Source organism: Lutra lutra, chromosome 1 (assembly GCF_902655055.1).
Source record: "Lutra lutra chromosome 1, mLutLut1.2, whole genome shotgun sequence".
Classification (NCBI taxonomy): Eukaryota; Metazoa; Chordata; class Mammalia; order Carnivora; family Mustelidae; genus Lutra; species Lutra lutra.
The window spans coordinates 157,616,225-157,638,862 of NC_062278.1; the positions used below are offsets into that span (position 1 = coordinate 157,616,225).

The 22,638-nt window shown below is 40.5% G+C and overlaps 1 protein-coding gene across 22 annotated transcripts in view; it reads right to left on the reverse strand.

The window, feature by feature from the left end:
- The window catches only part of ARPP21 (cAMP regulated phosphoprotein 21), a 154,032-nt gene that overhangs the window by 110,668 nt on the left and 20,726 nt on the right, over positions 1 to 22,638 (reverse strand). For 17 of the 22 annotated variants that reach the window (XM_047741205.1, XM_047741282.1, XM_047741265.1 and 14 more), the window contains exon 2: positions 1,500 to 1,673. The gene's annotated coding sequence lies outside the window, so the exon portion shown is untranslated. Of the gene's footprint in view, positions 1 to 1,499; positions 1,674 to 1,766; positions 1,788 to 1,808; positions 1,830 to 2,276; positions 2,298 to 3,154; positions 3,177 to 4,060; positions 4,085 to 22,638 lie in introns of those variants that run through there. The other 5 variants (XM_047741222.1, XM_047741238.1, XM_047741232.1 and 2 more) reach the window with 5 other exon arrangements.

Consider the following 22,638-nt stretch of genomic DNA (forward strand, 5'->3'; position numbering starts at 1 on the left):
TGGATCCACAGATCTTAAACGGAGACACAGAACTCCCACGTGTCCACCAGTCCCTAAGCCCCGGCATAAAGGGGAAGAAGAAGAAAAAGAGAGCACTGCTCCAACTCCTGGAGAGATGACCCTCCACTGCTGAGGCAAGAGGGGGGACTGGTGTTCTGCAGTGTGTCTGAGATGATTCAAAAATTACCTGCAAGTTTCAACCCACAGACATGCTCTCCTAAGGCATAAGGAGTACCATGTACTCTACAAGTAGGGGCAAAAATCAATTTAAGAACTAATAATTCAGTATAAATATAAGATCTAAATTTGGCAATAAACCTTTCAGGGCCCACATTTCCAGGCTTCAAACTGACAGCTACATTATTAAAAGCAAGAGTGATCTCCAGAGCTCCTGGCAGTTGCTGGTGTTACACAGACCCTGGGAAGGCAGTCTCTGGCAGGCAGCTCTAATGAAGCTATAGCCACCGAAACCCGCTGCTCCAGACCCACACAGGACACTACGACACAGACGCTGGAAATGGCTTTTCAAAGTTAAAGCCTGTTATTATTTTTTTTTTCTCCCTACCTCCGTATAACCCCTGACACTTCCCCTTCTGATATGCTGTCAAATGAGGTTCATGAATAATTTAGCATTTACTTCCTCCTCAGTTTTTGTTTTTTTTTTAAGATGTGAGGGGGGAAAAGGGGGGGGGAGAAAGGAAAGAAATACAGAAAGAATGAAAGAAGGAAGAAGAAAAAGAAACACAGTGTGACCTAGAAAGTCAGTTCTTCCACAGAAAATTCCCAACCGATGACTGCCCTCTTCCCAGTCATTCAAATGGTAATGATTACTGGACAAGTCAGGGATAAGTTTCTTTGGGAGTGTTTAATTACCATTTACTAATTCAGTAACTTTATTTCCAACTGGATATGGGGAGGCATGAGAAAAATCTAAACCACGGCGATTTCTGTTGCAAATTTGCTAAGATCTACCATGACAGAACAGATGGTATCTAATGGTATCTTTAAAAAACACAGGCTTACTTGGCAAAGGATTATGGGAATGTAAAAGGAAGAGTTTTCTAAAGAATGGTGCATTGAGTCTGTGAGTTACTGGTGAGCACTACTTTTAAGTTTGGGGAGATTTGAGGATATCCATCCAGTGTATTCAGATAGGTTCCTCATATTTCAGTGACCCTGGGAGGGTTATGTGTGTCCTTAACAACGGTTCCGTTTCTCATGGCAAACAGCTTGTTTCTCGATACTGGGCAGGGGGAGGAGATGGACTTCTGTTACCCTAACTCCGTCTTCAAAGCATTTCAATAGAAAAGCAGATTGTGACTAGATTTAAAATGGAATGAACAAATTGAGCTCTAATTTTATAAACTGCAAGCCAATTGAGTCCCTGCTCTAGATCCTGTCTTTTTTGGTTACACTGAATGACCTCTTCTATGCGAACAGGCACATTTATAGGATAACAAAATATAGACGAGATGACAGCTGGACAACAAGGCCTTTACCTTTCGTGCAGAATTCCTGCCGTAGGTCTTGGCGACTTACTAGCGGCTTCTGTCGTTCTACACCAGGAAAATCCACACAAGTGATCAGAGACAACTGGAGTCCCATGTCCCCATTAACAGTTCGGAATGCCCATCTCCATGCGATTCCCTTACACGGTTTGACACATCGTCAACCTGAAAAAAGATGAAAAGTCAATAATAATAATTGAATAGTCATGGTAGGGTGAAGGACCAAATAAATAAGACCAGATTTCTAACACTAATGACCAGCTTCCAGCAAATCACGTTCACAGTTTGATCCAGCCCCACCTGTCTCGGGCTGCCTGCTTCTTCTCTAATGAAGGCTACAGCCCGGCTGTTCAAGTCAGAGCGGCACCCACGCAGGGAGCTAAAATTAACAATTGCATTATGCACCGAAGATTACTCACTTCAATTTTAACCTTTTTTAGTGAAATCTTGCACTTTATATTAAAAAAAAGGAAGAAAAAAAAAAAAAAGAAGAACCAAGCCTGTGTGTTTGCCTCCGTGAGAATCCAGATCACCTATGAGCTAAAAGTCTTGCCTCCTTTTTAACCAAAGACTTTGTTTTAATTATAGGTTAATATAATATACTTTAATGCTGTTTCCGAGACTCCTTTCTTTAGGAAAGTTATCCTAATGAAGCGTATTTAAAAATTTTGATTTAATAGGCATTATCTATGAAAGTGGAAAAAGAAAAAGGGAAAAAGGAAACTTTCACAACGGCATGGCTGAAAGAGCTCTCTCCTCCCCGCTTACAGTTTGGAAAGAATTCCTAATATTCTCCTTGGGCAGTGAACACGGTCTCCCCATTCCTCTCCTTCCCCATCAGGATTGCCTCCACCAGCTGGGCATTCTGCTTGACAGCACAGAAAGACTGTCAGAGGGATTCAACAGATTTGCAAACTTTGAGCCGGTTGAAAACAATCCATGCTATAATGTGCACTTTCGTTTTCTCACAACTCCTACAGGAGCAGCGGCAAAGACAGCTTGAATGCAAACACAGAGACGGATTCCTAATAATATTTGCCAAAACCAAGCGGTGTCTCTCCCTTCTGCTGCAACTCTGGGGCACACCTGCTAAATCCAGCAGCATGCACACCTCTCCCAGCACACACCCATCTTTGCAAACGCTAAATGCATCTCAGTTATTTTGTCTGAAGTTGAAAAACACTCCCTGCCTCACCCTCGCTGCCCCCCTCCCAAGTTTAAATGAGCACAGCCGGCTCCTCGACGGATTTTGCTGTGGCTATATTAACAACATATTGGATTACAACACCATTTGTTGTGCAAGGGAGAAACAACTGTTGAAAATGCGATCACGAAGACAGTCGATAATTTCTAGCCTTATTCATGTGTCATCAGAATGGCCAATTTGGCTTTACAACACGTTTCTTTGGTTGTTAGACATTATATAGCTATCTACGAGAGCCAAGCGAACATGCATTGAGGACAAAAATGGATCGTTAATCAACAGTCATTTTAATTTTCCAATTTTGACCAGTTTCACCATGGCTACTACGACTAATACTCGATATTAACCAGAAGTCAGCATGTCTTAAAATTAGGATCTATTTAAGTAACCAGCCCATCATCTAATACGTCTCAGAATAGGCACCAGTGATGGATGGAATTACCACATGCTTTTTGGGTTCTGTTTTCCTTTTCCCAAAGAAAATGAAGTTATCAAGGATCACCGCAATCTTTTTGTCTTCTGTGCTCTGTTCCTCATACTTGTACAGTGGCATTTAATCCAGCAGGTGAAGAGCAAATGCAGTTTTCGAATCTAAGCCTTCGATGTGTTATTCCAGCCCCAGTAGGTGGATGCAAGATATAATTCTTTCCATGAAGAAAAAGGAAGAACAAACTGATATTCACGTAACCAACCCAAAGCGTGAACAGCCTAGATACATGTGTGTGCGTAATTACCGGGACACGTTTTGAAATAGCACTGAGCTCTAAAGTCAGCGAGGTATTTTATTCTTGCATGCCTGAATCATAAAGTCATCTTCCACCGAGATAAAAGGGAATACGGGCATATGGGAATGAGCAGAGAGGAACATATGGATCACAAATATTTTTGTAACTGATTAAAATTGTTCTCTTTGCTAAGAATGCTGTGCCAGGGAATCAACACTACTCTAGCTTTCTGTCCGCCAAACTACCCGACTCTTGCACTGCTATTTAATCTTTATCTGTTCAATTTTTTTCCCATTTTCATAAAAAAAGCAAAACTATTTTTGACAAATATCTTTTGTCTAGCATTTGATTAATGGAGATGCTGGCCAACTTTCAACTGTTAGAGTGGGAAGGGTGGAAGGAGCAAAAGGAGACCCTATACAAAGGAACAAAATAAAATTCCTATAGTTCTTTCAGTGGTAACAATATTGTAACCATAACTTAAGGGATAGTGTGTAGCAAAGGCAGTCAGTTGCTTGCAAAACAAGCTATAGGAAATTGATCAACAGGGCTGTCAACTGTTTTCCATGAGGAAAATCACTACGACTTCTCATTATATTTAGGTTGTGTCTTCTTGAGCTTACTTCACAGTTGAAAACAGTAGCAATTGTGGGGTGGTGGGATGAGAAAGCCAGGGAAAGGGGAGCAAGGCGCAACCACTGGGCGGGCACTTGGAGAAAGCTCAGGATTAGATTCAAATTCCAGGAGTGATTTAGCTCTCAGGGGATATCTCAAATGGGAAATTAAAGTTGAATTCTATTAGCAAATCGGAAAGGTAGCTTTATTAGTCACTTTCCTCATAACCCTTTTACTAAAAACTAACACAGAATGATAAGATTACTTATCCCAAATCAATACAGGTAACGTATGATGAAATGACCCAATCAACATTTATTTGAACGATTGAAATGTTTCTCCCCTAATGTATTGCTCACTCTTTCTTTCTTTCTTTCTTTCTTTCTTTCTTTCTTTCTTTCTTCCTTTCTAACTAGTCAAAGTTCTGCAAATGTATGCCACTTACAAATTGTAGGAATATTATTGATTTGTCAATGGACTGGGTGGGTTTTTGAAAACTGTGACAACTTAGAAACTAAAGGCACATCCTATTATCAAAACAGTTATTCTGTTAATGCTTAAAAATACTCTGAATATGTAAAATTAAGTTTAAAGAGTAAAAAATAATGTAATTGGAGTATGATCCTTTCAGGAATGAGATCAATTATGAGATGAACAGACTGTACAGACTAGCATCTTCCCAGGGCAACAAAACATCACATTTTCACATAAGTTTAATTTCCCAAAGAAAATTTTCTTCCTCAATACAAGAAAAGTTCAACCAGGTGCTGTACCCTCTAATTAAGCTCTTTGGTCAACCCAATGTACAGGCATTTTGTAAGATTCTTGAGTTACCCTAGCAAATGCCAAAATAACTAGACAACTGTTTTGAAAGAAGAACCTAGGGGGATATTTAAGAAAAGGAATTTTCATACTAGGGGCAGAAACATTTTGCATGAATATTCTTATTTGAGTTTTAGGAGCTAGGTAGCTTATAAACATGTAGCATATCATATGTAGAATATCACTTTTTCTTCTTTAGCAAGTGTAATAAACTAGACACAAACATAATTTAGATCAACATTTAGCAGAATCCCAGTAATGGAAATAACTGATGTCACAGTTTTGTTCATAAAAACAGCCCCACAATAATCACAAGCACCTTTAAAACAAGAGAATTCTGAGCTCAGTGAAAACAGCCAACAGAAAAAAGCCAAGTTTCCATTCCTCATTTTTATAGCAAGTCTTTTAGAACCTCTCTGCTCTGTGAAAGGATGTTCTACCTTGTGACATGATATTCAAGTCAACTAATATAATGTCAACAAAACACTTCTTTTTCTAATTATACAAAATAAAAGTTGAATACCTCTAATGGATCCACATGAGAAATTTTAAAGATGGATTATGTAATTTTATCTTCACCATCCCCTTTGTGATTTTTCATGAAGTGGAAAAGGAAGATGACTTTTGCTTTTTTAATTCTTAGATGTTTTCTCAGTGTATCTCAGAGTTAGGAAACATAAACTTGGGAAAAGTGTCTAATACACTGGATCCCAGAATAAGCTATTTGGATATCCCCATAGCATGAAGTAATTGATGAAAGTAATGACATTAAATGTTGCTGGGTTTGAGAGAAGATCTTACATTTAGGTTCTAAAAAAACAGGTTACATCACTTGGAATTTTTAGCTTAGACAAGAGGACACTTAGAAAGGACATCATAGCTATTTTCAAATGCTTAAATGAATAAAAATTCAGAGAAAGAGAAATTAGCCTTGGTCTTTCTCCAAAATTTAGAACTAAGGAAAAAAAAAAAAAAGAACCTCTCTTTTTAAACATAGAACCACCATATGATCCAGTACAGTACTTCCAACTCCTAGATGTATATCCAAAAGGATTGAAAGCAGGGACTTGAACAGATATTTGTATACCTGTTTTCATGGCAAAACTATACATAACAGCCAAAAGGTTGAAAACAACCCAAGTGTCTATCAACAGGTGAATGGATGAACAGAATGCACTACACACATGGGGGATAGAGGGAGATATTACTCAGCCTAAGAAAGGAACAGAATCCAGATACATGCTACAACATGGGTGGACTATGAAAATATTATGAGACAAATGAAGAACAAATATTGTATGCTTCTACTTATTTGAAGTACCTAGAATAGGGCAGGCCATAAAAACCAAGTAGATGTTTCCAGGGGTTGTAGGTAAGGAAGAAAGAAGTTGTTATTTAATTGGTACAGAGGTTTTTTTGGGAATGATGAAAAAGTTATGGGTATAGATGTGATGATGGTTATGCAACACTGTAAATGTATTTAATGCCACTGAATTGTACATTAAGGAAAGACTAAAGTGAGAAATAGCATATTATGTATATTTTATCACAATAAAAAAGAACCTACAAAAACTTTTTCTCCCTGAATATGATATAAATCACAAGGAAACAAATTAATATACATACCAAAGAGATTAAAGGCAGAAAATGGTAGTACAAGAGGAGGGACTGTCATTCTATTTTACAAATTTCCTCTGATATATCAGTAACATGTACATGTAAAGACAAGTTCTGTGGAAATAACTTTCCCAGGTTTGTACTGGACTCATACAGATACCCCGTAAATGGAACCATCATCATTCTTATCATCATGTTACCAGTCTTGTCTTTGGCAAGATAAGCTTTGATATTCAATTTATTTTATCCAATGTGGACGTATTCAAGAATAGAGAAGTTAGGGTGTGTCATTCAGAGAACTTACCACTACACCTCTACCAGAATCAATGTGTGTGTGGTCAAAGTGCTCTCCCCCACACAAGTAACAGACACTGTTTCTAACTGAAAAAGACAATTCCAGACATATTCTTAGCTCAGTGTAAACACAAGGGCGTCGATAATCTGGATGAGAGAGCTGGAAGGAACAAAGCAGCTAGCTGGTCAGCAAGAGCTTGTCATGTCACTGGCTCATCTGACCAAAATCAATGCCACAGAGAACAGGGCTAATATACCTGCTACCAAAATTGAAAATAAGCCAAGACTCTAAGAAAGTATTGAGGATGATATGGGTTTGATGGTGTGACTCCTAGGACTGGGACTATTCTTGGAAATTTTAAATAGTCTCAACTTTCATGAACCATACCAGCTAATCACCACCTTTATGACCTGTCTCATCTTAGAGTCTAAGAAGAATTTATCCATTACAAGGTAGTATCATCTGCCTCCAGCCAGGTATGATTTTAAAGAAAAAAAATATTCAAGTACCAGAGAGCCACAGCATTCCAAAGACCCTTGGCATGAGCCAATCTAGCTGACATTACATCCAGTAAACTGGATGAAATTCACAAACATATAGTGACAGAGTGGGGTCAAAAACATTGTCATTTTGATTGGGGATCAGAGCTTCTTTTAATACCCTGTGTTCCTCTAATGATGACTCTCTTAGAAATCTAGACCAGGCTCACCTAATCTATGCAATTAATTTCCAGGATAGTACAAGAGGGATCAACACATTGTTTTCCCCTAGACCACTGTCTTCCCTCCTCTCACAGGAACCATAAATACTGCACAGAAATTGCACAAATGTATTGTCTGATGATGTATGTGTTTCTTCTCAAATTTTATTCTTAATGTCACATGGATCTATGTGGTTTTCTAGACATTTTTCTCAGCCTTTCTCTTTTAAAATCCTAAAAGCCCATAAACCATAATTATCAGAATGACCTAAAGTTATCTGCTAGCTATCTGCCCAATTTCCTCCTTCTACTTGTAGAACTCACAGTACCCATCTTTCCAGAAGCCATACAGGAAATCACACGCCTGCAGGATTCCCAGAAAAAGTGTGCCGGGGGTTTGGAGGAAGGCATTATACATTTTTAATGTGGAACAATTAATTAGAATTTATACTGATGCCAGAACACATGTAACCTTTAGAAATGAATGTCTCCCTGATCTTCAGGCAAAAAATTCAGGATCTCAGAGTTGGGGAGTTGCCTTGTAATTCCAAGTATAACTAAAACAATTCTTTTTTTTTTTTTTTTTTTTTTCAAACTTAAATAACACTGATGGGATCTTGTTGATAATGATACCATATAACTTTGCCAAAACCAAAATGTTCCTAAGTAATTAGAACTTCCAGGAATCCCACTGACTTACACACTCACCCTAAACATTTCTTTCAACATCACTGTACTGTGATCAACAATGGACAATATTATTTCAGGGACTGGGGGGTGACCAACAGAAATGTTACTTTTGCTTGGGTGTTATTATACTCACAGGTATTCAAACTTCCAGATCCTAAATTCAGTTCAATACAGTGTTTAAAAATGTCCTCTTTTGGAGGATCTCGATACTAATAACCCATTATCTGTTTTCAGTTATTGTATTGGAGACAACTTGTAATGGAGCAAGGAGTTGTCACAAAACACATATTTTCAACTCTGGCTTAAAAGATTCAAAATGATAAAAATTTATCATGAGGAGAACAGGCATTTCAAAAAAAGGGAGGAGAGAAATATTAATTTTATTCAGCACATCTGACATGAACTCTTATTCATTCCTACAAAAAGTGAAAGAAGCATCTGTCACTTCAAAAACAATGAAACTTAACAAATGTGACGCAGTAATAGGTGGCAGAGTGGGAGCTAAATGTTTGAGTTATTAAAACCTTTCTTGCAGGAGAGAAGAAAGGAAGAGACATGTAGATAAAATGAATAAAAGCAAAGATAAATTGATTAATTGTTACTCTGTTGGGTGTTTGAAATGACCATAAAATTCATGTTTTTCCCAAACGCAAATTAGGAAAAATAAGAGGTTTTCATCACAATGATATCTTTATTTTCCCTTATATCAGTGTGTAGTATCTGGTGCCATAGATTATGGATATTTCACGCCTAATGTTGCCTTTTTCAGAATTATCATTAGCTAACATCATTACCAACCCTAATCAAAAGAATTAACATAGGAGTTTAAATTACCCGCCCATGACCTCAGCTCTGCCTCCCCCGCACCCCACCTCTCCCAGCCCACAACAGAAGAATGAAAATGTTTTCCAAGGGAGAAAAGAAATCAAAGGGTTCTTCCCCAAAATAAAACACCAAAATGTCCTAAGGGTCTTAAGGGTCTCTGACTGCAGGGGGCGTGCTCTATTCCCAAAAGGCAGGGAGAGACGCAGGAGGGAGAGATGTTAGCAGAAACGGATGTATGCTGCCATCCCAAGTACAGCATGGGGAATTTCAGGAGACACAGGCACAAAGGGAATTTCTGCTTATGGGGAGGGTAGCTCTCCGGGCTTTGATTGTGCATTAGCATAGTGACAGCAAGCTCTTTCAACAGGACTCAACCACCACACCACCAAATGCTTTTCTTTTTTTTTTCTTTTTTTTTTTTTAAGATTTTATTTATTTGACAGAGAGAGAGAGAGAGATCACAAGTAGGCAGAGAGGCAGGCAGAGAGAGAGAGGGGAGGAAGCAGGCTCCCTGTTGAGCAGAGAGCCCGATGCGGGGGCTCGATCCCAGGACCTGGGATCATGACCTGAGCTGAAGGCAGAGGCCTTAACCCACTGAGCCACCCAGGCGCCCCCAAATGCTTTTCTTGAGGGTTCACTTCAACATGGATAATTTTGGACTATTTTCCATGGCTTATGATATTTCATCCTCCTATCAACGGCACCATTCATTGCTCGCCTATAGTGGCGAGGACAGCAAGCTGCCTTCTTGTCCTCTTAAGTGTGTCGTCAGTTGGCTATTGACTCCTTCAACCACTGAATCCACAGGGTCTTCAAAATGCAAATGAGTCATTCCTTGAGGAGGCCCTGTATTTGAATCAAGTCCTTAAAAATCCCTCTTCCCCCGCTATTCCCTAAGTCGCACCATGGCAGGGATTTCTGCCGGTGTCAGTCTAGCTCTGTATTAACTTCAGAACTGAGAAGGATGCCTGGCGCTCGGTGAAGCAAAGGAAGTGCCCAACCTCTCTCTGCAGTCTCATCAGTGGTGGCCGGGGGACTGTTCTGGTTTCTGCTTCCTCCACCTGAAAGCCAAGACCTGCAAATGCATGTGGTAAGGGCTAAGGGAAAACCCCCAAAAGCCACTAAAAGGTCAAAAGGCAAAACCATGACATTTCTGAATACATGGGTCTCGAGAAGGCTCTGATAGTGGGCTTTTGCATCTGAGAGAGAGGGGGAGCTTACTTAAGGAGCATGTACTGCATGGAACATTCCATGACCTTCTGGATAGGATACTAGAGAAAGGAAAGACATGGTGCTGGCCCTGAGAGAGCTGCCAATCGAACCAGAGAATTCAACAGACCAGGAGATTTAAGAGCAAAGCAATCTAGCCGCTTAAGCATATGACACAAACAACATAGGGCACTGCTAACCAGAGACTTGAGGTTTTCTCAAGGTCTTCTGTTCTCAAAGGATAATTTTGACTACAGTCTTAAGGAAACTGGTAGATACAAGGAACGGCGCTCTATGAAGCCCCCCCTCACCTGTCACTGCCCCTCTCAGATGGCAGTGGCACTGACGTCAGGTGCAGTGGTGCTCACACCACCAAGAGGAAGGGGTTCTCCCTCCATGGCATGTGCCAGCTCTGCCCCTTCTTGAATGCTAGAGTCTTTTGATTTCTCCTGCTGTGTTTTTCTTTCCTCTATACTGCCGAACATAGTGCTACACAAAATGACATGGTGAAAGCCCTGAAAACCCCACCATGGAAATGAAAAAGCCACCGTGCCGAGATCAACACACCTGCTAGAGAAGAATTTAAGCATCTGATAGGTCAGTCCTGCTATCCTCAGACTTCCCGGAAGAAGATGTCCCTGAACAGCTGCATAAATGAATGCCTTCGATATGTTTTTGGGTACCCACTGCTACTAGTGGGTAGCAGCATGGTGCTGGAATTCTGCCTCCCCACAATGAAATCTCTCAAAAGCCTATTTCAAAGGTAGATGTAGGAGAGTAACAGCAAAACCATCACAGAGCCTGTGTGCATTCAGGATCGCAAGCGCTGAAGAAAAGGCAGTCAAGTGCTTCTCAGGGTGCCTCCTTTCCTGGGAGACAGGCTAGCAGTCAGCAAGCGGAAGGAGCTATTTATCTACACAGAAAGGACTCCCAGAGACTCAGGTAGAACAAACGTACAGGAAACGAAAGCCAATGTGCAAAACAATGTCTCCATGTTTTTATTTTTAAGCTACCAAGAATTTGGCTTGATTTGGGTCCTGCTCTAAATATAAGCATTCGGAAGCAGATGACTAACAGAGCCACTGGAGAGTGAGTCCCCAGACAGATGACCTGTGTATCTCGGACTGTTGGATGGTACTTAACATGCAGCAGACCCCAGTCCGCACCACTTCGCTTAAAGGAGAAGTGGGTATTTTCCTGGGAGGGAAATGTTGTCAGGAAACTTCCAGCCCAGAGTCCATGTTTTTGCAGTGCCCAGGGCTTAGCCAGGAGACATACAGACTGATGTGTGCCTGCTTGTGGTGGGCAGCCCTCCAGCCCCAGAGCCATCTGTGGCAACGCTGATTGGACCCCAGATGCTGCACTTGGAAAGGGATCTAAAGGGAGCCTGTGGTTGGTCATTTGAAGGAGAGAGGCTACAGTTCAAAGTTGGCCTGCCTGAACGTCAATCACATGACTGCTCCCTTCCTCAAAAGGCTGGCCAGACAGGATGACGTTGCAGCCTTCTCCCTGTCCCAATCTCATGTAAAGTTTTTGTTATTTTTTTTAAACAAAATGTTTTCGCTTAAAGGGACGGTTGGTTAAATGTTAAAAGAATTGGTTGCTTTCAAGATGACAGGCCTTTGCTGGTGAAGGCCTTCTCCTTTGATGGACTCTCCCACCTTGGGTGTTCCCTGGAAAACCTTCTGACAGCACCCTTCCACCCAGAGAAACCCACATGGAGGGAAATAGTTTTTTTGTATTTTTAAAGTCTCTATATTCTTAAATGCCTAATACAGTTGGATAATCTTATAAAAATACGAGCTGGTGTAAGCTCTGTGTGTTATTACAGCCTGCCAGAGTTAGCTGTTGAAGAAGAAAGAGAAAAAGCAGGTTCTGAGACAACTCTATGTAAAAGAGCTGGCAGAAATGATTAATGCAAGTCAAGGGACACACGGACAGTGTCAACATGAAGTGTTGAGAGAGATTAGCGTGTGGTTCCAGTGCTGAAGGTTCCTGTGACTCTTGAAGGAAAAGGGTCAAGTTGTTTGTAGGACTTCCCAAGGCTTCCTGATGGTGAAGTTGAAGATTAGGGCTCATTTTATTCATGGATTCTCTATTCTGCCTAGGCTAAGGGCCTGGAGGAGGTTATCCGCGTTATCCATGTGTGTTGTTAAAATGAAATAGTCTTGAGGCTTAACCTGCTTTCTAGGCCCTTCGATGGAAGAAAACTCTGATGCAAGCTGACATTTCTATAAGGCATAAGGCTGTCCCGGCCATGTCAGGGTCTCCGATATGCAAACTTGCGTTTAAAAATCAAATGGATATAGCATTCCTACAACAAAGTAGGGCAGCCTGATCCCTGGAATGAAGCTGGAAATTGGTATTGCACCAAAGAATGAAAACATACATGAATGCAGTTTTTAAAAGTTTGCAAGAATGTACATCCAGGCTACAGATTGGAAATGCCAGGCTGAAATTGTCTGGGAAAGAATTGAATTTGTGATTTGGTGCATCACAGAAATAAAAGATCTGCCAGTCGTATATATGCAACACTCAGCTTTTGAGCTACAGCTTATTTGTGATAACTTCAAGGTTTTAAACATAAATAAAAAAGAAGTCAGTCATTGTATTCATAATACATAGCAAGACACGCTCAGAAGTAGAATCTATTTTTGCTGGATATGGTCTCCTAAATAAAAAGTCCAAGTCCAAGAAAAGGAGAAAAGGTCTCAACATGGGGCAACACTATACAGTGGGGGAAAAATCGTAACTTTTCTTTACTCATAATGGTAAATTAGAAAGAAAGGGGAAGGAGGCAGGGATGGAGAGAAGAGAAGAAGGCAGGCAGGCTGGCCCACACAAAATTAATCTGTGACAGTGGCACATGGGCTGTTTGAAGGAATTCATGATGAAGCCTGCAAAATAAATTAATTTTCACAAATCGATTTAAAACTAAAAAGACAAAAAGAGCCAATCGCCCATTATTACTGACATTTAAACAGAGACAAGATTGTTCATTAGATAAATAATATGTTAGGGAGAGCATTGCCCTGTATTTGCTAACGCACGGTATACAGGAAAATGTTCTCTGCACCTCCAATGATTATGTATTTTCACTGAAAAAAAAAAAAAAAAGAGGAAGATATAAGGAAAGTAAAGAGCATAATAGGATCTTGTTACCTTTCAAAAGTGATCTACACGATGACAAGAAAAGTAATTTGAATGTATAAGTGCCAATGAATTCTAATCATATTAACATGCCTCACAAGGTTTACATACTAAGTAAGGATGAAGGTCTATGTATGTATGTATGTATGTATGTATGTATCTATCTATCTATCTATTTATCCATCTATCTTCTATCTATCTATTGTTTATCTATCGAGAGGGAGGGAGGGAGGGAGACAGAGACAGAAAGCCTGTGTGCTTGTGCATATATAATTTGTACCTAGGTCTTTGAAACAATCCTCTGGGGTCTAAAGTTATTCTTATAACCTGGCAGGTTCCATTGCAATTCTGGAAATACTGGCTCTCTGTTGGAAATTCTGTCTATTCCTATGAGGCTTGTGCAGAGATGCCAGTTTCAGGTCAGGCCATGATTATTCCAATTATCAAAGACCCCAGCCTGAGCAAGGGGACAGTAACTCATGAGCTGAACATGCACGCTATTCCCTCTACTGGTAATCCACTGGGCTCACCAAGATGACAAAGTTAAGGTGACTCTGCAAACCTCAAAAGTACTGCGTATCTGGATACTCCCTGCGGGCTGTAGCATTTATACATGAATTCGGTGAGACATATTTTAAAAGATTTTTGTCCTTAAAAAAGGGCTCTGGTTATCAGTAAAACCTACCTCATCACCTGGCTTTCTCTGGGTACAACCTAGGCTCTGTTGCCAATTATGTGCCCTAGTCTCATTACTAAAAACTGGTTAGAAAATCTAGGAATATTTACTTTTAAAAGGTGTTATGATGCAGCATTTTCACACATTTTATTTTTTCAAAAGTTGTATATACAAATTAGGAGTAAATTTATTCTGTTGTTTTTTTCTTTTCTTCTTAAAGCACTACAGCTGAATTATTTGGGCAGTTCTCTTAGTGAATTTTGGCAGATAACTGCAGGCTTTTCTTGAAATAAATACTGGGGCAAAATTTATTTTCTGACTGACAATAATAAGTTACTGATATTATACTCACCATGGTCTATTTAAAGTGTACCCTCTAACTTTTTTTTTTTAAGATTTTATTTATTTATTCATGAGAGACAAAGGCAGAGGGAGAAGCAGGCTCCCTGCAGAGCAAGGAGCCCTATGAAGGACTTGATCGCACAACCCTGGCATCATGACCTGAACGGAAGGCAGATGCTTAACAGAGTGAGCCACCCAGGTGCCCCCTCTAACCTTCTTAATACAAACTCTCTCTAAACACACACACACACACACACACACACACACACACACACACACACATCTGGGATATATGTATATATAGGATGCAATAAATACAAAATTTCTTAGAAATAACATATATAGCTTTCCCCCAAAAGGTTTGTGGCTCCTATTTTTTTCTATCCTTATTTTAGTAGTTTCCACAAAAATGAATACTTCCTTATTTAGGATGACTCCTCCCCCCAAAATAAATAAAAACAAAGTCAGAGCTGATACAGGGATGTTCTAGTCCGCATTTCTGATACACAATGCTTTAAACCCGGCCTATAAAAATCTGCCTTTTTAAAGTCTGTGTCTGTTCAAGGATGTATATGGTGGCAAAATGCCTGCTCCATTGCTGGCTTCCAGAGTGCGTTACTTCGGAGTACTGGTAGATCGATATCATTCAAAATTTCCTTGCAAGTTAGGCTATTGTGCCCTCTAACTCCCCATTTCAGACTAGATTGTATTTCCCTTTAATCAACTCTAAGAATCTTTCAGTGCTTCTCTCCTCTTCTTTTCTTTTAATGCAGCGCCTCTCCAACATGCATTAAGAAGTAAGCTGAGCTGCCGATGCCGCTGGGCTTTCAGCGAACACTGCAAAAAATACCTGCTTCTTCAGGGAGACTCCGTCTCTTACTTATCTCTCTCTCACCAAAGTTCTTTAAAAACAGTGATTATCCTGAAACACCTGGCATTCAGTAATGGCTTGATGAAGCACTCATTTAAGAAATTAATACATAATTTTAACAAGTCATGAGATTACGGTGCCTTGTCATAATGTAAAACTGTGGCGGTCTCCCTTTCAAATTAGCAGTTATTTCCCCATCATCATTATCATTGCCATAAATCACATTGGTAAATAAAACTACTTTTACTGTGATATAATTTAAGATTTATATAAAAATAAAGGGGCACCTGGATGGCTCAGTCTGTTAAGCATCTGCCTTTGGCTCAGGTCATGATCTCTGGGTCCTGGGATCGAGTCCTGCATCGGGCTCCCTGCTCAGCGGGAAGCCTGTTTCTCCCGCTCCCCCTGCTTATGCTCCCTCTCTCCCTATGTCTCTCTCTGTCAAATAAATAGGGGGCATCTTAAAAAAAAAAGAAGCTTCAAAATATATAAAAATAAATATATATGCTAATATGAACAGTGTCAACTTGAAACAATTCCAATACTCTGTGCCTGACATTATTTTGATTAAAAATTTTAGTATAAATAGGTTAACCCTTCAATGTCTCATTTTGGAGTGGAGAAAACTGAGTCACAGAGACATGAAGTACCCTAGCCAAGATTTTACTCTAGGAAAGGGTGGGACTAGAGCTCAAATCCTGACAAGACAGGTCACAAAGCTTCAACTTTAACCACAATACTTTGAGATGAATGGTGATTCACAGGATAGAGTGTGTACACATGCTTACAGCTTTCTAAGTGTTCTCAAGCGACACTATTTTACTCTTATATTCAAAAAAGTAAACATTGAAATTGAGAAGAAACCAAAAAATAATGAGTGAATTCAAATTGGCTATTTGCAGTGTTAATTGAACCATGAAACGTGTTTGTGGTTACAATGTAATTACCCATTTAGTCAGAAAACATGGAAGTAAAGACAATGCAGAGAATTCTTAATAAAATCAAAAGTACAGAATAATTACATCTAATCCAGTGTGCAATAAAAGGAACTAAGTCTATGAAAACATGTTTTAAATGGATGCCAAAAATAAACCGAAGAAAATGACCCTGCACACAAACCAATGTAACAAAATTTTTCAATCCAATTTAAAAATGCCAAAGGAGGGGGGCCTGGGTGGCTCAGTGGGTTAGGCCTCTGCCTCCGGCTCAGGTCATGATCCCAGGGTCCTGGGATCAAGCCCCGCATCAGGCTCTCTGCTCAGCGGGGAGCCTGCTTCCTCCTCCCTCTCTCTCTCTGCCTACCTCTCTGCCTACTTGTGATCTCTCTGTGTCAAATAAATAAATAAAAATCTTTATTAAAAAAAAAAGCCAAAGGAATCTCAAAACTAGTTATATAAACACTGTGATATAAATTAAGACAAAATATGTTTTGTGCTTGGAATAAATATGAAAATCAATACAACTCAGTTGCATTAAACAACCCAAGTCAGTAAAAATTGCAAGTCAGACTGGCCTCAAATTTCTTAAGAATTCAAGGATGTTTTAAATGGAGCCACTGACTTGAATATTGTGTTCTAAACGGACCTCCCTCTACAAGAAATCAACAAAAAGATGTCAAGAAAATTTAACAGTATGTGGACAGACCCTATAACTTCACTGAAAGAAATGTGATTCCCTTCTCCTTTGTCACTTTGGATTCAGAGAAAGGTAATGGGTGACGTCTATAATCATCTATAGCTTTATCCACATATGCTCCTCTATTAGACCCTTTCACGGAGCAGTCCCCATATAGGTTTGTCACTTTCAAACAACTCCCGCCTGCAGTCACTGGTCTTTGAGGACAAGGAACAAGGCTGGAGCTAATGTCTGAGAATTTGGAGAAAGACCAGTTGAACCCATATACCGTCAGCAATGATCTAGGTATTTTTAACACCACGACAACACACATCACGTTTTCCTTCCAAAACCATAACGAACAGAATGAATTGAACATCTTTTCATTTAATCTAATAGTCTAAGTAAGTTCCTGGGTAGGAACGAGAGGAAGAGAGACAACTAGAACAGAACCCCCCTCTTTAGGAGGACCTGGACACGAGGCTTCGGAATTGTATTAATTGTTTACAAAATTCGGAGGAGTTCATTAAGCAGCTCTTCAAAAACAGGGGTACTTCTAAACAGGAGGATAATGTCATGAACTTATGTGATGTTTACCCAGAAATTTTTTTCTCGTTTCCCAAATGTAAGAAATAACAGATCCTCAAGATTTGATATGATGTTTCAACCTCCAAATGGATGTATTAACATTAGATAAAACAACTCTACAGTAAGCCATTTTAAAGGACTTACAATGATGGCTCTGTAGAAATAGATACATAGATGTGTGTGGGAACTAAGTCCAGGTTTGATTCTGTAGTTTCTTTAGAGTGTCCACGAACAGAACTTTGCTCAAAACTTTCCAGTTACTTTAGCTTCTTTACTTCCCCCCAAAAAACAAGTTCTCATCCTCTGATCTGGGAGATTATCTTCAATCAATATATTAAACAAACAAACAAAGAAAAAGCTCAGGCCAAGGGCAATGATGATACCCCAAATCACATGTCTATCTTTGTAAAGGCCACACAACCGCTAGGAACTCAGTTCTAGTGATGCTCCTAGTTCACTAACCTTCCCAAGCTGCTTCTGTGCATATGTAGAGAGACATAAATATGAACCAAAACATGCTTATATTAAACACATGCATTCTGACTTAGGATGATGGTACCTTCAACTTTATCTTTTAAAATAATTCCTCGAAGTTCTGCAAATCCACTGACCTCAAAAGGGTAAAATTTTTGCTTTCTTCACCAAGCTAAGATTTTTCATATAATGTGAATGTCAGAGATTCGTCCCCTAAATTAGACCACGTGCACACACACACACACACACACACACACACACAGCAGGTGGGTTAAACCACTCAGAATGTGCAAGTGACACTTCTCTCAGGCCCCTCCCCGAATGCCAGATCAGGCCACATTGCAGCCTGGGGTTGGTTCCAGCTCAGAGAACAGAGTAGCAGCTGCTGGGAGCTGGCAGCAGCTCAAGTCTCAGCTGTATTCTTGGCCCCCTGCCTCCTCCAAGCACTTACTAGGGGCGCGTGACCAAGGAAACAGCTGAGCCCCCACCTCCAAGAGGAAATGCAACCGCCACAACCCCCACCACCACCTGCTCTGGGGCCAAACAACCTCCACGTTCCTGCTGGCTCTTGCAGGGGTAAGATGGACTGCTGAATCACTCCCGAGCATACCAGAGCTGAGCTGCTCTGCCCCTGCCCGGGACAGGCGAGCAAAGGCATGGTCTGACAGGCTGAGGCATTAGCCTGACCGCCTGGGGACCTGAACTTGCAAGGGAATCAGATCTGGTCCGGATGTTCAAATCACAGGGTCCTAATCGGACACCGGACATTGCTTTGGACATTCTCTGTAGAATTGCACTCAGATACCCCTTTCTTAAACAGAAATTTTGATTTTGACTTTGAAAATCAAAAATAGTGGGCTGAAAAATTGCGGAGAGCACAGGAGGCTGGCAAGTCATTTCCAAGTTCACCGATTTCCAGGAGTCCTCTCAACACAACAGAATTATGAAAATGAAGTAAATGCATTAAATGTCCTGCTCCTCTCTTGGCCTGTGACTCACGGTGTGGCCCTCTTAGGTGCCCCGAGTGCAGACATGAAGGTCCATGGGGTGGGTATGCCTCTTCCCAGAACAAGGCTCTGACAGCTTCAACTGCACTCACGTCAGCACTATTAAGAGACATCCATGACTTCAAACATTGTGAAATCTCACCCTCCTCTGAGGAAACGCCTGTCCAGATCGGTCTCAGATCGACACAGGAGGTTACGCTTTATGCTATTAAAAATTCTTCTGGAGAAGGACAAAATGTTGACACTCTGTGATGCCCGTGTGGGGGTCTCTCATTTGATTACTTCTGTTTGTTGTATGTTTTAAAATCTTCATAATACAAAGCTTGAACTGTAAGTTTCTTTGGGATTAAATGATCTTTGGGTACAAATACTATGCCCCCAAAGTGGGCTTCAGTCCAGAAGAGAGAGATTCTGATTTCTGGGAGCTATTCTTTCTAGGGAGATCTGGTTCGGATGTTTGGAGATCTATTACAGACTGTGGCTTCTTTGAAAAACTGACCCATGTCTGGTTAAGGTTTTTCTCCCTAGGAGTGACCATTTTTCTTCAACCCTGGTGTATGGTTTGAAACATACTAGCTCTAGGGCATCCTGGTGCTAATTTTTTACCTTTCTGGTCAACCTCAGGGGTGGACACAGATCACTCTTCAAGGAAGGACCTCTTGGGGGATTATTTCAGCTGCAGACTGCTGAGTAGCCAATGCCACACTTTTTTTCTAGAATAATTTATATCCAATAACTGATGGAGGTGGGAGCACATGACCTGGCTATCTCCACCGTCGCAACACAACCTGAAGATCATTCTAGCTGGAGAACATCCCATGGAGTTGGGAGTTGTTCTCAACTTGCCTTCTCCCTCCCTGCCTCTCCATAGCATTGGTCCCAAGAACTCTCCATAGTAAACCTCCCACATACCACACTCCATCTCAGAGTCAGCCTTCCAGAAGCATACCTGGTACACCTCAGGACATCCCTTTGGAAGGTGGAAATCACACTGTGGCCATAATAGAATCCAGCTTCTGACTTCCTGGTTGGCTTAAAACCCTTGTTAGCTTCTCCAACACCAGACACTTCACTGCTGCTAATTCAAATCTTTCAATATTGTATAAAGGTATTAAAACATGTACATACAATTTGCATTTATATGCCAAACCATACTTCTGAGTTAGCAGTTCTTAACATGACCACATATTATATACTTCTGGTCAATTGAAAAAAAATCTGTGACTCCCCCCCAAAGTTATAAATTCTCACTTACACATGAAATGGGATCCTATTTTTTACCTCCAATTCTCAGAGGCCACTACGAACTTACATAATCCTCCAACATCAAATCTAACATATGTCTATGTTGTTGGCACCTCAAAAGTTACTATCCTAAATGTAATTCCAAAACCACCAGCAACTCACATGATGCTGATACATAGTGTACACGAAGGATATCATGTTAACACAGGAGTTAACACCTATACAATGTTAAGCAGTTTATATAAATTATTTCATTTGCTTCCCCACAATCACAAATAATTAGCTATCATTGTTTCCACTCTACGGATGGGATAACCGAGACTCAGTCGGGCCAAGAAATTTGCCCAAGATTATACAAATTAAAAGACACCGACCTACCCTCACTTCAACCTCAAGAGATATTTACTATTATTGTCTATCAAAGGATTCTTTTAGGGAATAGGTAGGACATAATAGGGTTAGAACTGACTGTGCTGATTTTTTAAAAATTTTATAGCCAGCTCTAAGAAATCTGTAAGTGTTCTGGCTTCTCTGTGCTTAAATTCTAATAACAGAGCATCCTGAACAATTATAATAACAGCTAACATTTGCATCGTGTTCCTAGATGTTGGGTGGTATTCTATGAAATTCGCCAGTAAGGACTCACAGAGTCCCTTTATCTCTGTCTGTCTTTATGTTCCATCATTTACCACTTCTTCTGGATAGGCATTGGGGAGGTGAAGTTTTAACAGCATGAATCATTATTCTCATGAGCACAGCTCAATAACTGATTTTCATATGAGGACAATGAATCAATAAGAGAATATTAAGTTGTATTAGGTATTTGATGTTTTACAAGGCTGAGGAAATTTGTATTTAAATTGGTCAAAGTGAAACATGTGGTCTCTTGGAGGACCCAGCTCTCATCGCACAGACAATCCATGTGTGTGTGGTCATGTGTGTAATCAGGCCTGTTTACATAGCGGAGTCAATAAACAATTTTTTACCCAGCTCCAACTAGGGACATGGCAATCTGCTAGGAATCGTGAGAGGTACAACGATTTTTATGGTCCAGCATCTGCCTTGAAGAAATGTATAGTGTGCTGAAAATGACGACTCACTCAACTCAGCTTTTCAAAGACTCATCTTCTCTTTTTCTCCATTAAGTATGTAAACAGTGAATTCCAAAGGAATCCTTATCAAATATTTCACTAATTTTCAAGGGAAAAGGTTAGATTAGACTAATTCATGATTTGAAGAAAACTCCTTTTCTTCCAATAGGATGAAGATAGTGGTGTCCTACAAGTAAGCAGGGAAATATTTACTCAAAGTCCTCAGTGAAGAATTACGAATCCGAGTCTGACAATTACTCATCAAGAAGTGAACTTTAGGACTGTAGTTCCTCATTATCTCAATCTGTTATTACACACACTGAAGAGGTGGGAGTGACCTCCCTCTATCCCTCCCAAGCACGGATCTCTTTTTCCAGACCTTTCTCCAGGAATGGGATGTAGAAATCGGAAAGGAGGGCACAGGCTACAGCCAGTGGCAAGAATGGTTTAAGGGGTAGAGGACTGAGGTGAAGCAGTGATGAGTGTTTGGGGCAAGTGTGCAGGAAAAGGGGCTGGCAGAGTTTGACTGCTCACGTCTGGAAAGATCAAATCAGAATAAGTAGCTGAAGTCAAGAGCAAGCACAATGAGTGGTCCTCTCCTGGTGAGGCCCACCCTTTATAGATGTCATTTTGCTCATTACTCAGTGTGGGGACAGACCAACCCCTTGGGCCCCCCTGGAGAAACTGAAAAGAACAATTCAAATGTAAACATTGAAAAGAATTTTCAGTAATTTAGAAACAAGACCTTATGATTGTTTATGAAACCACTTTTTGCAGGGAACCAGGTCAAAAAGAGAAAAAAGTCAAGGTCGGTAACCCGGGAATCCCTGAGAAGGATGCCAGGAAGGCTTGCTGGGGCTAGAGCATGGATCTGGCCCTTGGCAGGGTGTCTCATGCTCTCCCTGTGCCAGCAGATGGTGCAATGCACACCTGCGACACTTGTCACAAAACAGCTCTCTGCAGTTTTTATTACGAGCATTTACGTGAATATTTGCACATCTGGGGGCCAGTGTACCTCTGTGTCTCCTGATTTAGTTGCTGCTGACCAGTAGAGTGCTTTTGGTAGAAAACAGGAAGCCTCTACACCAGTTGGGGCCACAGCCCAACCCCTCCATCCTTCAAAGTTTTCCTTCTTTAGACAAAATTATTTTTATAACACGTGAGAGATTATGACTCAAAACCTATATATTAACCAAGATGAGATTAAGGAGTCACCTCGTCTTTTATCAAATCTCTGTCTCCTCACTGCCACTGCCCGCAGTCTAGTCTTCCTCTGTGTGCACACTGAGCGCCATTCAGGGCAAACACCTCCATTTCAGCGCTCTTCACACAGGGTCCTAAATTTGTCGGAAGCTCAGGCTATATGTTCG